Raw genomic sequence first — 14,073 nt, forward strand, 5'->3', positions numbered from 1 at the left:
TACCCTTGCTGGAGTTTCAAGATGACCATTTGCCTGAACCACATTGTTATATGTGGGTTGAAAGCAACCACCTGTTTCAGTACACACCTGTTTTGGAGCTCACATCAACTGCCAAAGTTTCTTCTTCCATTGGCTGTTTCTGGTGTGCATCACTCCTGATGTTCCAACATCACATCACGCTGCTGATTGCCAAAGGAGGGTGAGTCCTGGAAGGGACTGCTGGACCATGCTGGACACTGGGCCTTCATGGCTCTGCTGGCTGTTTATGGTGTGCATCATGGATCAATTGGACTTCATGATCCTGGAGCCTTCATCGATGCACCTCCAGCTTTGGTCCTCACCTCACACAATTCTGCTGTTTGAGCTGGATTTGTGCAGCTCCTCACACTCTCTTCTTGAGAGGGCAGGTCAGACGAAACTGGACGACAGCCTTGGTGAAGATCTGCTAATGCTTGTTGCAAGAATGGCAGTGATACTGCCTGCTGTGCAGGGTCGTTTTGTGATCTTTCCCATCCACAACCATATTGGTGATTCAACGTGCAATGGCTTTTGTGCTGCTGAAACATGGCAGATTGTGCATTGCAAGATACAGAGAAGATTGTGACCTGTAAGGATCACTCCTTGATGACAGGAGCACAGAGTTCCAGCGTTCACCCTGCTACAGAGGATCACTTGAAGGAAAGAGCTCTGCAAACAGACTGAACTCTCAACGACGGAGGGATTCAACTAGCAAGACGATGCCTAATAACAAACGAACTTTTCCATCAGGATGGTGTATGCATGCCGGAGGTAGAGCAGGGTTAAAATTCTGAATGATTGTTCCTCAAAACAGGGTCAACCTGTGACAGATGACTAAATTGAACACTTCTATGTTGTGGTCCTGGATACAGGACCAGAGGACATATTTGGAAGTGTAAATTTATGAAGCAAGCAACTTTTATGAGCCTCAACCCTTATTCCTAGTCTGCGGGTGTTGTTTTATGGTTTCCATGCAAAGCTTTGCGATCTCCCTGCAGTTGACAAGTTATCTCTGGCACTGCCCAGAATCGTGACTCGAGGAGAGTAAAATTCTTAGTGGAGGCAATGGCGGAGCACATATTGCCATCAATGACTGATGAAACATTATTACAAATAGGGGAATATGTATTTCTATCAAAATCTATCAAATTGATTGAATTGAACATCAAACCAAAGGTCTATCAAATTGGAGAAAAGGGTATTGTTTTCTTTTAATAATTAAATAATAATACAACTGGAGCCATAATGTCTACCGAGGCCCTTTGAAGTGATTTGCTGGGTTATCGAGGCTTACTTGCCAAAGCGCTTGGTAAACAAATGCTCATTATGACAAATTGTTTCAGCTCGCGGTCTTAACAAACTACCATTGTTTCAATAAATTAGATGTAAATATTTGTAGGGTGTGTCCCCTCCCACTTTCGCCTACGTGACTTCTGGGGGATGGTAGTTCCGAAGTCCATTCTCAATTTAATGTTACAACTAGGTTTTGAGAAAATTATGTATAGAACTAAAAATTGTGTGCAGTATTGAGTATTAAAATAAAACTAAACTGAATAACGGTTCGGAAATAATAAAGTATAAAATCCATGTAGGCTAGCTCTCTCTCTCTCTCTCTCAGTAAAACCTTTTGTGGGATTGCAGTATGCTTTTGACTTATGAGGGAAAAGATGATTTGCAGATTGGAAAAGGATGTGATTGTCACAGCTACTGAGTGATTAAATAAGGACATTCTTAGAGTATATTTTCGAAACATTAAATCATAAATGTCCCTGCAATGGCATTATAAAACGTCGCTGCAACGTTTACGCATCGTTATGATTGCTTGGTGCCGAAGAGTCTGGAGCAGCACATTCTTCTCATTAAAGGATTTGTAAATGCAGATCTGCTCCCAGCAGGGAGCACCCTCATCCCAATATTTCACTTGACCAATCACATTGTATCCCCTGATCCTTGCGCCCTCCCACCCAAACTTTTACCCAACCAATCTGGCTGCTCTCCTCCCCTCTCTTCGCTCCTCCCCCCTCCGCTTGCTCCTCCCACTTGAAATGGTTTAAAAATCAGAACGAATGACCAAATAACCAGGATTAGCACTGGGTCTGTAGGATGTTGGTTTGCTGTACTTATGATTCTGTATGTTCATACTGTATGTTAACTGTATTCTATGCATGTTACTGTATATCCTTATGATTCTGTATGTTCATACTGTATGTTAACTGTATTATATGCATGCTACTGTATCCTTATGATTCTGTATGTTTGCACTGTATGTTAACTGTACTCTATGCATGCTGGTGTTTGGTATGATATTTCCTTGCGCATCCCTACTGTACCAGGATTTTCACCCTGGACTTTTGATCTAAGATTTGTTGTAAATCTTCCTTGTGTGTTTTTGTGAATTGTATTTTTGAAGACAGAAAGTGTTGTCCTCCTCGGGAATTAAATTTGTGACTTCTGACAAGTTGATGGACATTGAATTTCTTGGTTCATATATTACATACTACTGTAGGGAAAATATCCCCGACAGATGGAAGAGGTGCATGACATGGAAGGGAGGATAGAAGAGGCTGGTAGTGCTGGAAGTGAGCCGAATATAGTTGGGGGAGTTGAGAATAGTAATGGAACCTCCCCGCTACAGAGACAGGCCCGATGTATTTTCAGGCCATGATGAATTTTATGAAGGCTCAGAGTGAACAAATGAACGATAAATTTGAGCGATTGAATCATAAAATGGATGCCCAGAATAATAAAATGGGCACAATGAGTGATGAATTGAAGGAAGAGATGGGAGAAATGAATAATAAAATGGATACCCATCATGAAAGAATGAGGGGGAAAATAAGGGGAGGTAGTGAAAGATTGGATGCCCAGATTAAAGAAACGAAAATCCCAAGTGAACAAACGAATGAAATAAAGAAAGAACAAAATAATGATCCACATGGGGCCCAGGAGCAGGGAATTGCAATAGCGGAATTTGAATTAAAAAGGGAGGAGACAGCATGTGTGGAAGTAAATTGGGAAGTTTGGGAAGGAAATTTGGAGGTGAATGGGGAGTGTCAAGAGATAAATGTGGAGTGTGAAAATTTAACTGGGGAATGTTTGTTACATGAAGGCCTGGAAGGTTATCGGAGCCGAGTGGATGCCGCAACACATCAACAGTGGGATGAATTTGGAATGGTGCTGCACCAGGGCATTTGTGCAGAGTAAGAGGGGATAGAGGTATTGGGGGTCTGGGTAAATGGAGCCTGATGGGGGGCCAGAAATGATTTGGGGTGATGATGTAAATGATGTGATACAGTGGCTGGAGACCTGTGACAGTACCATCGGGGAAGAGTTTAACCAGGTCCAAGGGAGCTTGTGGGTTGAGGTGAGTCAGGATGAGGTGACCGAGGGGACCCTCACCATGCATAGCAATTGTGTTCCAGAGGCTCCGAAACTGGATACCCAGCAGGGGGAGTGTTTTGGCTCCGAAGTGGATTTGGACACAGAGGAATCCAGAGAAATAGCATCGGAGGATCTGGTCCCTGTAGGGAATGTGGAACAGCTGTAGGGAGGGGCAGAACAACCTGAGGGTGGGGTTGTTACCTGCAGCTGCAGTGATTGGACAAACGAGGCCAAAATTTTAAAAAGGAAATCCAAAATTAAATTGAAATGGGAATTTGATTTGGAGCAGCCTTGGTGGGAGTTGGTACCTGGGCTGCAGAATTTGAACCAGGAGAGGTCATTGGTGATGGCCTCGGGGAAAATGTGCCCCTTTCAAAATTTGGGTATGCTAGCCAGCTGGGGGGCTGTGCTGGCGGGATTTGGACATGGGGTCCAACCATGGGTGTCATTGTACGACCTGGGACCCACAGGGGGGTCTGGTGGAGTGTGGCGTCCCTTTTCCATCGGGGAGCTGCACAAGTGGGTGGCTCATGCTGGCATGGTCAACGGACCCTGGTGGGGGTTACGACATCCGGGGGGGGGGGGGGGGTCGGAGGTGGTTTCTCAGGTACCTAGGATGGTGTATAATGAGGACCACGAGGGGGAAGTGTTGTAGGTCATGCTTTGGTGGCGGCACCGTGGACGGCCACCATGGGCCTGATGTGGTGACTGCCTGGGCATGCGGCCTGACACCCTCTCCCAGAGACTCTGGGATAGCCAGCATGTTGTGACCTGCCATGCTGTGCTGGTCTATGGACGCGGGTCGAACAGCATGGACAGGGATGGATTATAGCCCACTTGACAACCATTGGAGCATCTGTGGAACACGATGGTGTGAGAGTGATCTTCCACAGATGTTTCGTTATGATTTGTGGGCTCTCGGCTTGGGAAGAGAGCCATGGGATTGTTGAATCGGGAATGTGTAATGAGCCGAGCATATGGGCCATGCTCGGCTGGCATGTGTATGGAGAAGCATCCTTCTTTGGTGAGATTCGTTAAGTGTGAAAAATATTTGGCATGGTAATCTGAGGTTTAAATGTAAATTTAAGGGTGAATTTTGTGATGCTATGGTGGACACTGCACAGTGGCACCATTATTGATCCAGGTGTGTATAGACCAATGTATTAATAATAATAATAATTCATTTATTTTGTATAGCGCTTTTCCAGAAGCCCAAAGGCGCTTTGACAGAGTGGAAAACATAATGCATAACAATACATGAAAACAACAATTGCAAAAAGACAAGAATCAATAGGGAAATATTTAAAGCAAAAGGAGGGAGAAGGAGAAGAGATAGTCAGGGGTTAAATGCTGTGGGTTGAATGTTGAATGCAGCGTTGAACAGGTGGGTCTTTAGTGATGTTTTGAATGTGGTGAGTGAGGAGGAGTCTCTGATGGTGTGAGGTAGTGAGTTCCAGAGGGTGGGAGCAGCGATGGAGAAGGCCCTGTCCCCCCAGGATCTGAATTTGGTCCGGATGGAGGGGGTCAGGAGGTTGGTACCAGCAGAGCGGAGGTTGCGGGTGGGAGTGTGTCTGGAGAGGAGGTCAGCCAGGTAGGATGGGGCCAGGTTATGGAGGGCTTTGTATGTCAAGAGGAGGATTTTGTACTGGATTCTCTGGGGGATGGGGAGCCAGTGAAGCTTGTAAAGGACGGGGGTGATGTGGTCACGGGTCCGGGAATGAGTGAGTAGACGGGCAGCGGAGTTCTGAATGTATTGGAGTTTATTGGTGATTTTTGAGGGTGAACCATAGAGGAGGCTATTGCAGTAGTCCAGACGGGAGGTGATGAAGGCGTGGATGAGGGTTTCTGCAGCCGTGGAGGAGAGGGATGAGCGGAGACGGGCAATGTTTTTCAGGTGAAAGAAGGCTGACTTTGTGATCTGTTTAGTGTATTTGTCGAAGGAAAGGGTTTGGTCAAAGATGACGCCAAGATTCCGGATGTGAGGGGAGGTGGATACTGGGATACCGTCGATGTTGAGGGCAAAGTTATGGGTGGATTTTGTGAGCGTTTTTGGGCCAATGATGATTATTTCAGATTTATCACAGTTAAGCTTGAGGAAGTTGATTTGAAGCCAGGATTTTATTTCAGTGATGCAGTTTGTCAGGATAGAGTGGGTGTCGGTGGAGACGGACTTGGTGGAGATGAAAAGCTGGATGTCATCGGCGAAGCAGTGGAATTGGAGACCATGACGGCGGATTAAGTGACCGAGCGGGGACAGGTAAAGGATGAAGAGGAGGGGGCCAAGAACTGAACCTTGGGGGACACCTTGGGGGAGGGGAGCAGTGGGGGATTTGCAGTTATTGATGGAGATGAACTGGCATCTGTCAGAGAGGTATGATTTAATCCAAGAGAGGGCAGTGCCGGTGACGTTAAAGGTGGATTCAAGTCGGGTGAGGAGGATAGTGTGATCGATGGTGTCAAAGGCAGCGCTGAGGTCGAGGAGGACGAGAATGTTGAGGTTGCCAGCGTCAGAGGAGAGGAGAAGGTCGTTGGTGATTTTGAGGAGAGCAGTTTCAGTACTGTGGTTGGAGCGGAATCCGGATTGGAATGTTTCATACAAGTTATTGGCAGAGAGATGATGTTTGAGTTGAGTGGCTACAGCGCGTTCCAAAACTTTTGACAGAAAGGGTAGGTTGGAGATGGGTCTGAAGTTGTTTAGGGTGTCAGGGTTTAGACCAGGTTTTTTTAGAATGGGGGTAACAGCAGCAATTTTGAGGGAAGGTGGGACGATGCCTGTAGACAGGGAGGAGTTTATTGTTGCAATGATAAGTGGAGAGAGAGCAGGGAGGGAGGCTTTGACAAAGCTGGAGGGGATGGGGTCAAGAGTGCAGGTGGCAGTTTTCATTCCTATGAGGAGTTCAGAGAGGTCAGTAGGAGAGATTGGGGAGAACCGAGACAGGGGATGGCAGGACAAGGGGGGGCAGGTGGTTGGAGGGGGAGCGGGTGCGGCGGTGGTCAAGCTGTTGTAGATGTTGTCAATTTTGCGTTGGAAGAAAGAGAGGAAGGAGATGCAGTTGTCTACTGTGAATGACTGGGTGGTGGTGTTCAGGGGGCGGAGGAGTTTGTTTATTGTCGAGAAGAGTGCTTTTGGGTTTCCGGAGCCAGAGTGGATAATTTGAGAGTAGTAGGCAGAGCGGGCGCGGGAGAGGGCATCTTTGTAGTGTTGTATGTGGTCCTTGTAGGCTTGGGAGTGAACTGTGAGACCCGTTTTATTGCGGAGTCTTTCAAGTTGGCGAGCACGAGTTTTCATCAGGTGGAGTTCAGGGGTAAACCAGGGAGCAGAATGGGTGAAAGAAACTGTTTTGGTTTTTACAGGCGCAAGCTGGTCAAGGCAGGAGGAGAGAGTGTGGTTGTAGTAGTCAGTGAGGTCGGAAGGGGTGTGGAGGTCAATGAAGGGAGAAGTGGACATTTTTTCAGAGAGGGTGGATGAGAATGAGGTAGGTGAAAGAGCGTTTAGCTTACGGAAGTTGATTGTGCGATAATGCCTTGGTGTTGGGGCGGGGATGTTGATGGTCAGAGTGATGGCTAAGTGGTCAGAGAGGGTGAGGTCGGAGCCATAGAGATGGTGCAAATTTAATCCAGTGGAGCAGACAAGGTCCAAAATGTGACCACGGATATGGGTAGGAAAGTCGACATGTTGAGTGAGGTTAAAGCAGGTGAGTAAATCAGTGAAGTCAGTGGTTATTGTGGAGTCAGTGGAGTCCATGTGGATATTGAAATCACCAAGGAGGAGGATTGAGGGGGAGAGGGAACATAGCTGGGTCAGAAAGTAGGAGAAGTCAGACAGGAATGATGGGTGTGGTTTGGGAGGGCGGTAGACGACAGCCATGACTGACTGCGTGTGACCAGAGAGTTTTAAAGCCAGGTGTTCAAATGATGGAGCAGATGAGATGGAGATGAGGTTGGTCTTGATGTCTTGACGGTGGATAACGGCAATTCCACCACCTCGGCCCTCCGAGCGTGGTTTATTGACGTAGGAATATCCATTGGGTGTGGTGAGGTTGAGTGTGTAGTAGTCCAGAGGTTGTTGCCAGGTTTCGGTGAGACAGAGAAAGTCCAGTTTGTTATCCAGGATGTATTCGTTCAGGATGAGGCATTTATTGTTGAGGGACCGGGTGTTGAACAGGGTGAGCTTGATGTTGTTTTGAACAGCAGGGATGAATTCAGGTGATTTAGCCAGGGTTCGTAGGCAAGAGGTGCGATCGTGTGGGTTGCTGTGACCAGGTGCGCTGGGACGAAGAGTGAGAGTGCGCTGAGCCGACCAGAGGACGGGGATGGAGTGACCTGATTGCAAATAAACAAACTTGCGACCGGTATTGGTCTGGTATTGGAGGCTTTCTGGTATAAATTCTGGTATAAATTCTGGTATAAATAAACACGGTATTGGAGGCTGGGATGAAATTGATAGAGTAGCAGGACAGCCTTCAACTGGTTACGGAAGTGACTGCCAATATTTTGGATGCATGCTTGCGGTGAGGTAGTTGGGTAGTCTGGAGGTCAACGTGGTGCTGTAGGTGTCCGAGGTGTGGACCATGTCTTCTGGAGGAGTCTCCTGGTGGAGCATGGCTGTCGACTGGATCCTGGCATGGTCAAGTGTGGGTGGGCACTGGGGGCTGCAGTTGTGTGGACTGGGGGATGATGGCGGCACAGGTGATGTGATGTGGATGCCACGCACTGCAACCGTCTCCCCCAGGGCCGAGGTTGTGATGGGGTAGTGTTCGTTGGCAGCAGGTGCTCACCACATTGACCAGCTGGGGCTGGTGCAGCCATGTTCCTCACAGGGGGACCGAAGGATGGATGGTGGGTCACACCCTTATGGACACTCATGGGGCCATGTTGGCGTTTCGACTGCTCAGCTTGTCCCGATGACCCTTGCACGGTAGAGGTGCAGAGCTGTCGTAGCCAAATATAGTAGTGTATTGATAGTCACCGTTGGAGGCGGATCCACATACCTGCCAGTACAGTGGGACAAAAGGAAATTTGGAGAAATTTGATTGGTTCAATGGGATAAATTTGGGATTCTGTAGGGTGGATGGCACTTTGGACCTGACCAACTGGCAAATGCCTGCACATCAAGGTATTCACTCAGGCCAACTGGCACGGTCTTCAAGCAGCCATCAATCATCTGGACTGGTCTCCCTTCTCTACCGCCTCTGACATCAACTCATCCTGGGAATTATTTCAAAGTAAATTGCTCTCTCTCATGCACAGATTTATCCCATCTCGTCTTCAGTTGTCATACCCTTCCTCCCGTCCATGGTACACGGAATCTTGTGGTGAGGCCGTTGCCCTGAAACAACTTGCTTTCGTCTCCTGGAAAGCAAATCCAACGGAAGGAAATCTCATTTCCTTTCACAAAGCCTGAAACAAGTGTGTGTCCACCCTCAGGAGAGCCAGGAAACAATATCTCACCGTTCTCAAGACCGAACTCTCTTATCTGTCTCCTTCTTCCAAATCCTGGTGGCGTCTGGTCAAATCTGTTTCTGGTGTTTGTTCCCCCTCCATCCCCTCCCTCACCTGAAACGGCTTAACGGCTGACTCCGCACGTGAAAAAGCTGAATGCCTCAACTCTGTGTTTGCCTCTAAATCTTGTGTCCCAAACCCATCCCTCTCTGTACCCACCGTACCCAGTCGTACCCAGCTGCTCCTGGACTCTGTGTCCTTTCCTCCTGACAAGGTGGAAAAGTTTCTGTCAACCCTCGACTCTGATTCTGCAACTGGTCCTGACGGCATCAGCCCACGGGTCCTAAAATCATGTTCTTCCACTCTTTCACTCCCTCTTTCTGTTCTCTTCACCCTCTCTTTTGCTCAAGGTCATCTGCCATCTGCTTGGAAATCAGCCAACATCACCGCTTTGCACAAAAAAGGTGCAAAAACAGATCCTAGCAACTACAGACCAATCAACCTTCTCCCAATTATCAGCAAAGTCATGGAATCCATCATTGCTTCAGATATGAAATCTTTCCTCTTCTCCAATGGCTTGATCTCTGATCATCAATTTGGTTTCAGACCTGGTCACTCTACTCTGGACATGCTGCTTCTGCTTTCTCAACAATGGATGGAGGTCCTCAACGCCAAACAGGAAATTAGAGCTGTCTCCCTTGACATTTCATGTGCCTTCGATATGGTCTGGCACCCTGCTCTGCTCACCAAACCCTCCTCCTTTGGTATCCATGGAAATCTCCACGCATGGCTGGCGGACTTCCTCTCTGGTCGAAGTTAACGTGTGGCCCTGAATGGGTTTCTCTCATCTCCTCTTCCTGTTCAGGCTGGAGTTCCCCAAGGTAGTGTTCTGGGCCCTGTGCTTTTTCTGGTCTTCATCAATTATCTCTCTGACTCTCTTGAAAATCCTCTCTATCTCTTTGCTGACGACTCTACTCTCTGTCGCTCCATTCCTCATCCCTCAGATCGGCAGTCTGCAGCCTCCTCACTCTCTGCAGACCTGGACAAAATCACAGACTGGGCAAACAAATGGAACATGTCTTTCAATCCTGATAAATCTCACACTCTTACGATGTCTCTCCGAAAAGACCGACTGGAAAACCCTCCCATCCACTTTCTGAATAAGCCTCTCCAAGAAGTTCTGTCACTCAAGCTTTTGGGTCTCACTATTTGCCATGATCTTTCCTGGGAAAACCACATTTCAAATCTGGCCTCCAAAGCCAGTCGCCGACTGGGCATCCTCCGTCGTGCGAAGTCCTTCCTTGGCACACCTGAGCTATTCACCACATACAAGGCTTTCAACCGCAGCTCTATGGAATACTGCTCTCCCCTCTGGTCTGGTGCTGCTGCCTCACACCTAGCTCGTCTTCACGCTGTTGAAACCAAAGCGTTCAGAATCATTGGAATCTCCCGCGATGAAGCTAACTCCAAGGGCCTTTCACTCACTCACCGCAGGCAGGTAGGTGGTCTTTCTGTCTTCTACCGACTCCTCTCCGGCCTTGCTCCCCCAGCTCTCTCTGTGCTCTGTCCCCCAAATATTCCTACAGGTCGCACAAGATCTGCCAGCCACCCTCTGATGGTTAAACTGCAGAAATCTCGGCTCTCTGCTCACCTTCACTCTTTCATTCCTCTTTTCTCCCGCCTGTGGAACAAACTACCACACTCACTTCAATCACACTCCTCCCTCCAGGTCTTTAAAACAGCTGTTCACCACCATCTCTTATCTTCCCCCATCCAAAACCTTGATCTTTTCTACCCCCACTAATTCACCCCAGATCCACCTCGTTTGAAATTCCAACTTCTTTCCTGGAAGTCCTGGCAGTGTCCATATGTTTTATACCTCTCCCACCCCCACCCTTCCCATGCCTCCCCCCAAAGCCCTCTCCCTCCCACAGTTCTCTCGATGTCTCCATGTCTCTCGGTCCCTGCTCTCAAATGTTGTGTTTGTGTCCTTCCCCCTCTCTCCCCATCTTGTCTACCGCTCCCGATGTTATTTGTTTTATGTGTCTGTTTGTCTTTCTGTGTGATTAATGTTCGCTCTTTCACGAGCCTCGATCTTGTATACCAAAAAAAAAAAAAAAAAAAAAAAAAAAATTGCATGCATTGAAGTGAGAGGGGATTGGGGTATTAGCTTGTGTGGTCGGCAGGTGGTTGTATGTGCATCATGGTGCCAGGTAGATTGTGTGTGGTGGATGGTTGACGACATGGATCGCACCTGCCCCAAAGTTCCTTGTGTGTGATGTACTCAAAATTGCAAATATCCTCCTTTGTTGACCTGTACTGCACAATCTAGAAAGGCTAATTTGTTGTCTTTATAGCCCTTTTGCGTTAAATTAATGTTGGTGTCAAGACAATTCATGAATGTTAAAGAAATCATGCCGATCTAATTCCTTAAAAACGACAAACGTGTCGTTAACATATCTCAGGCAAATTTGTTGAGTGGTGCCAGATAATTTCGACAAGGCTTTTGTTGAGTGGTACCAGATAAATACAACAAGACTTTGGGCGAGTGATACCAGATAATTCCAACAAGGCATTTATCGAGTGGGAACAGAGAATTCTGATAAGGCTTTTTTCGAGTGGGTCCAGAGAATTCCGACAAAGCTGTTCAAATTCCTGCATTGATGTTAACAATCTAAGTTCTATCATTTGGAGTTGTTTGTTATTGTTGAGGTGAGAAATGGTGCCGAGCCAGTTCGCTTGCACCAACTGTGATTGTGTCATTGCAGAATCAAGTTTACATTTTATTTTCATCCACTTTCCAATCACACATTGATGAATCAACCTGCCTGCATAATGTACAACCAGCATCATCATATTATTCTTAAATTGATCTGCCAAGTTTGTTTAAATGCTTACAAGCAGCAACGTGACGAATTGTCTAATCCTACCAGAATGGATAAATTTGGATTAACTTTAACTATTGAATTAAATTGATAGCACGTTGATATTTTCAGTGTATTTGTATAATAGTGAATGTAGATTTTGTGATATTTCAAAATACGATTTGTGTTCCATCCGTTCCACAAAAGGTTGAGCTCCATCTTTTTTTGCATTCGCCCAATTCACCTGCTGAGCTTTGCTTTCTGAGCTCGACCAATAAGTGTTCAGCTCCAGCTGCTCCCCATAGTGGATTTTCCAAAGGGACTCCCTCTGCCTACATAATGCAGCTTTTTCTCAGCATCAGCATTTTGTTCAATCCAAAACTAAATAATTCCTGTTATTGTTCATGCCAAGCTACTTGCACATATTCTATATTTACAAAAGTTTATTGATTACATTTTCTATAATCACACAGATTTATCGATCTGATTATGAAAATTTGCATTCCACGATTATTAAGCCTTTTCTCTGATAAATATAAAAACACCCCAAACTTCTGAATAATACCGACAATGGTTTGTTGCGTTCTAACCATTTACTTTATTAATGAAATATTAAGTCAAACATCCGACAAAGAATTGCATACAATCTCAATCAATCGCAAGTAAACAAAAATAAAAACATCACAAGCTATAACAGCACTCGGTGGAGAGCATTTCTCTGCCAAACTGAACATTTCACGTTTTGTGTCCTACTGATAGGCCAGACTGGATTCGGAGCTGAACTAAAATCGAATGACCTTGTTCTTGTGGCCTAACCAATGCATCTGCCTAGTTTTCTCATAAGTCATCCACAATTTTTTTGCAATATCATGATGTATATTTTTTGGTCGTATCACTCAATGGTGAAGAATTGCTTTAAAAATAAAAATAAATTCTCGTATACGGATCCATATTCGGATCTTCCCCAAAATCGAATTGATTCGTACCGGTCTTACACCCAACCTGTCCACCAAGTTTTTGTACGAATCCATCCATAACTTTTTGAGATATCGTGCTTAACATCCGTTTATCCCTATCACTCAAAGGTGAACCAAACTTATCGAATGGTACCAGAGAATTCTAACAAGGATTTTATCGAGTGCCATTTTATCTCATTATTTTTTTTTCATCATTTTTATCAATTCTCATATCATATCATCTCATATCATTCATCAATATCATTTTTATCACACATTAACAAGTATCATTTTATCGAGTGCGAGGGATGAGGGGTAGGGAAAGATTGAGGGTGAGGGAAATATTGAGGATGGGGAAAAGAATGAAAGTTTAGGGAAAGAATGCGGGTGAGGGTGCCAGAGAATTCCGACAAGGCTGTTCAAAATCCTGCATTGATGTCAACAATCTAAGTTCTGTCAATTGGAGTTGTTTGTTTTTGTTGAGGTGAGAAATGGTGTCGAGCCAGATCACTTGCACCACCTGTGATTGTGTCATTTCAAGAATCTAATTTACATCTGATTTTCATCCACTTTTCAATCACACATTGATGAATCAACCTGCCGACATAATGTACAACTAGCATCATCATATTATTCTTCAAATTGATCTGTCAGGTTTGTTTAAATGCTGTCAAACGCCAACATGATGAATCGTCTCATACTCATGGAATGGATAATCCTGGATTAACTTAACAATTGAATTACATTGATAGCATGTTGATATTTTCAGTGTATTCATATAATAGTGAATGTACATTTTATGATATTTCAAAACACGATTTGTGTTCCATCCGTTCCAAAAAAGATTGATCTCCATATTTTTGCATTTGCCCAATTCATCTGCTGAGCTTTGCTTTCTGAGCTCGACCAATAAGAGTGCAGCACTAATTATTCCCCACAGAGTGGATTTCCCAAAGAGACTCCCTCTGGTGATTATTTTGCTTTAGAAATGCAAACACAGCAGATTATGATTATCAGAGTATGTCATGACATGAAAATTATTTCAAGCGTGAATTCATTCTCACTGCAGCTTTTTCTCAGGATCAGCATTTTATGTTCAAACTAAAATAAAATAATTCCTATTCCTTTGCAATCCAAGCTATTTGCACATATTATATATCCACAAAAGTTTATTGATTACATTTGCGATATTCAAATAAATTTAATTGATTTTTCGATGAAAATTGGCATTTAGTTATTACTAATCCTTTTCTGTGATCAATAGGAAACACCCCAGACTTCTGAATAATTCCGACAATGGTTGGTTGCATTTTAACCCTTTACTTCATGAATGAAACATTAAATCAAACCCCACACACAAAATTGCATACAATCTCATTCCATTACAACTAAACAAAAAAAAAACATCACAA

This window comes from Myxine glutinosa, chromosome 1 (assembly GCF_964187855.1).
Source record: "Myxine glutinosa chromosome 1, kmMyxGlut1.1, whole genome shotgun sequence".
In the NCBI taxonomy this organism is placed as follows: domain Eukaryota; kingdom Metazoa; phylum Chordata; class Myxini; order Myxiniformes; family Myxinidae; genus Myxine; species Myxine glutinosa.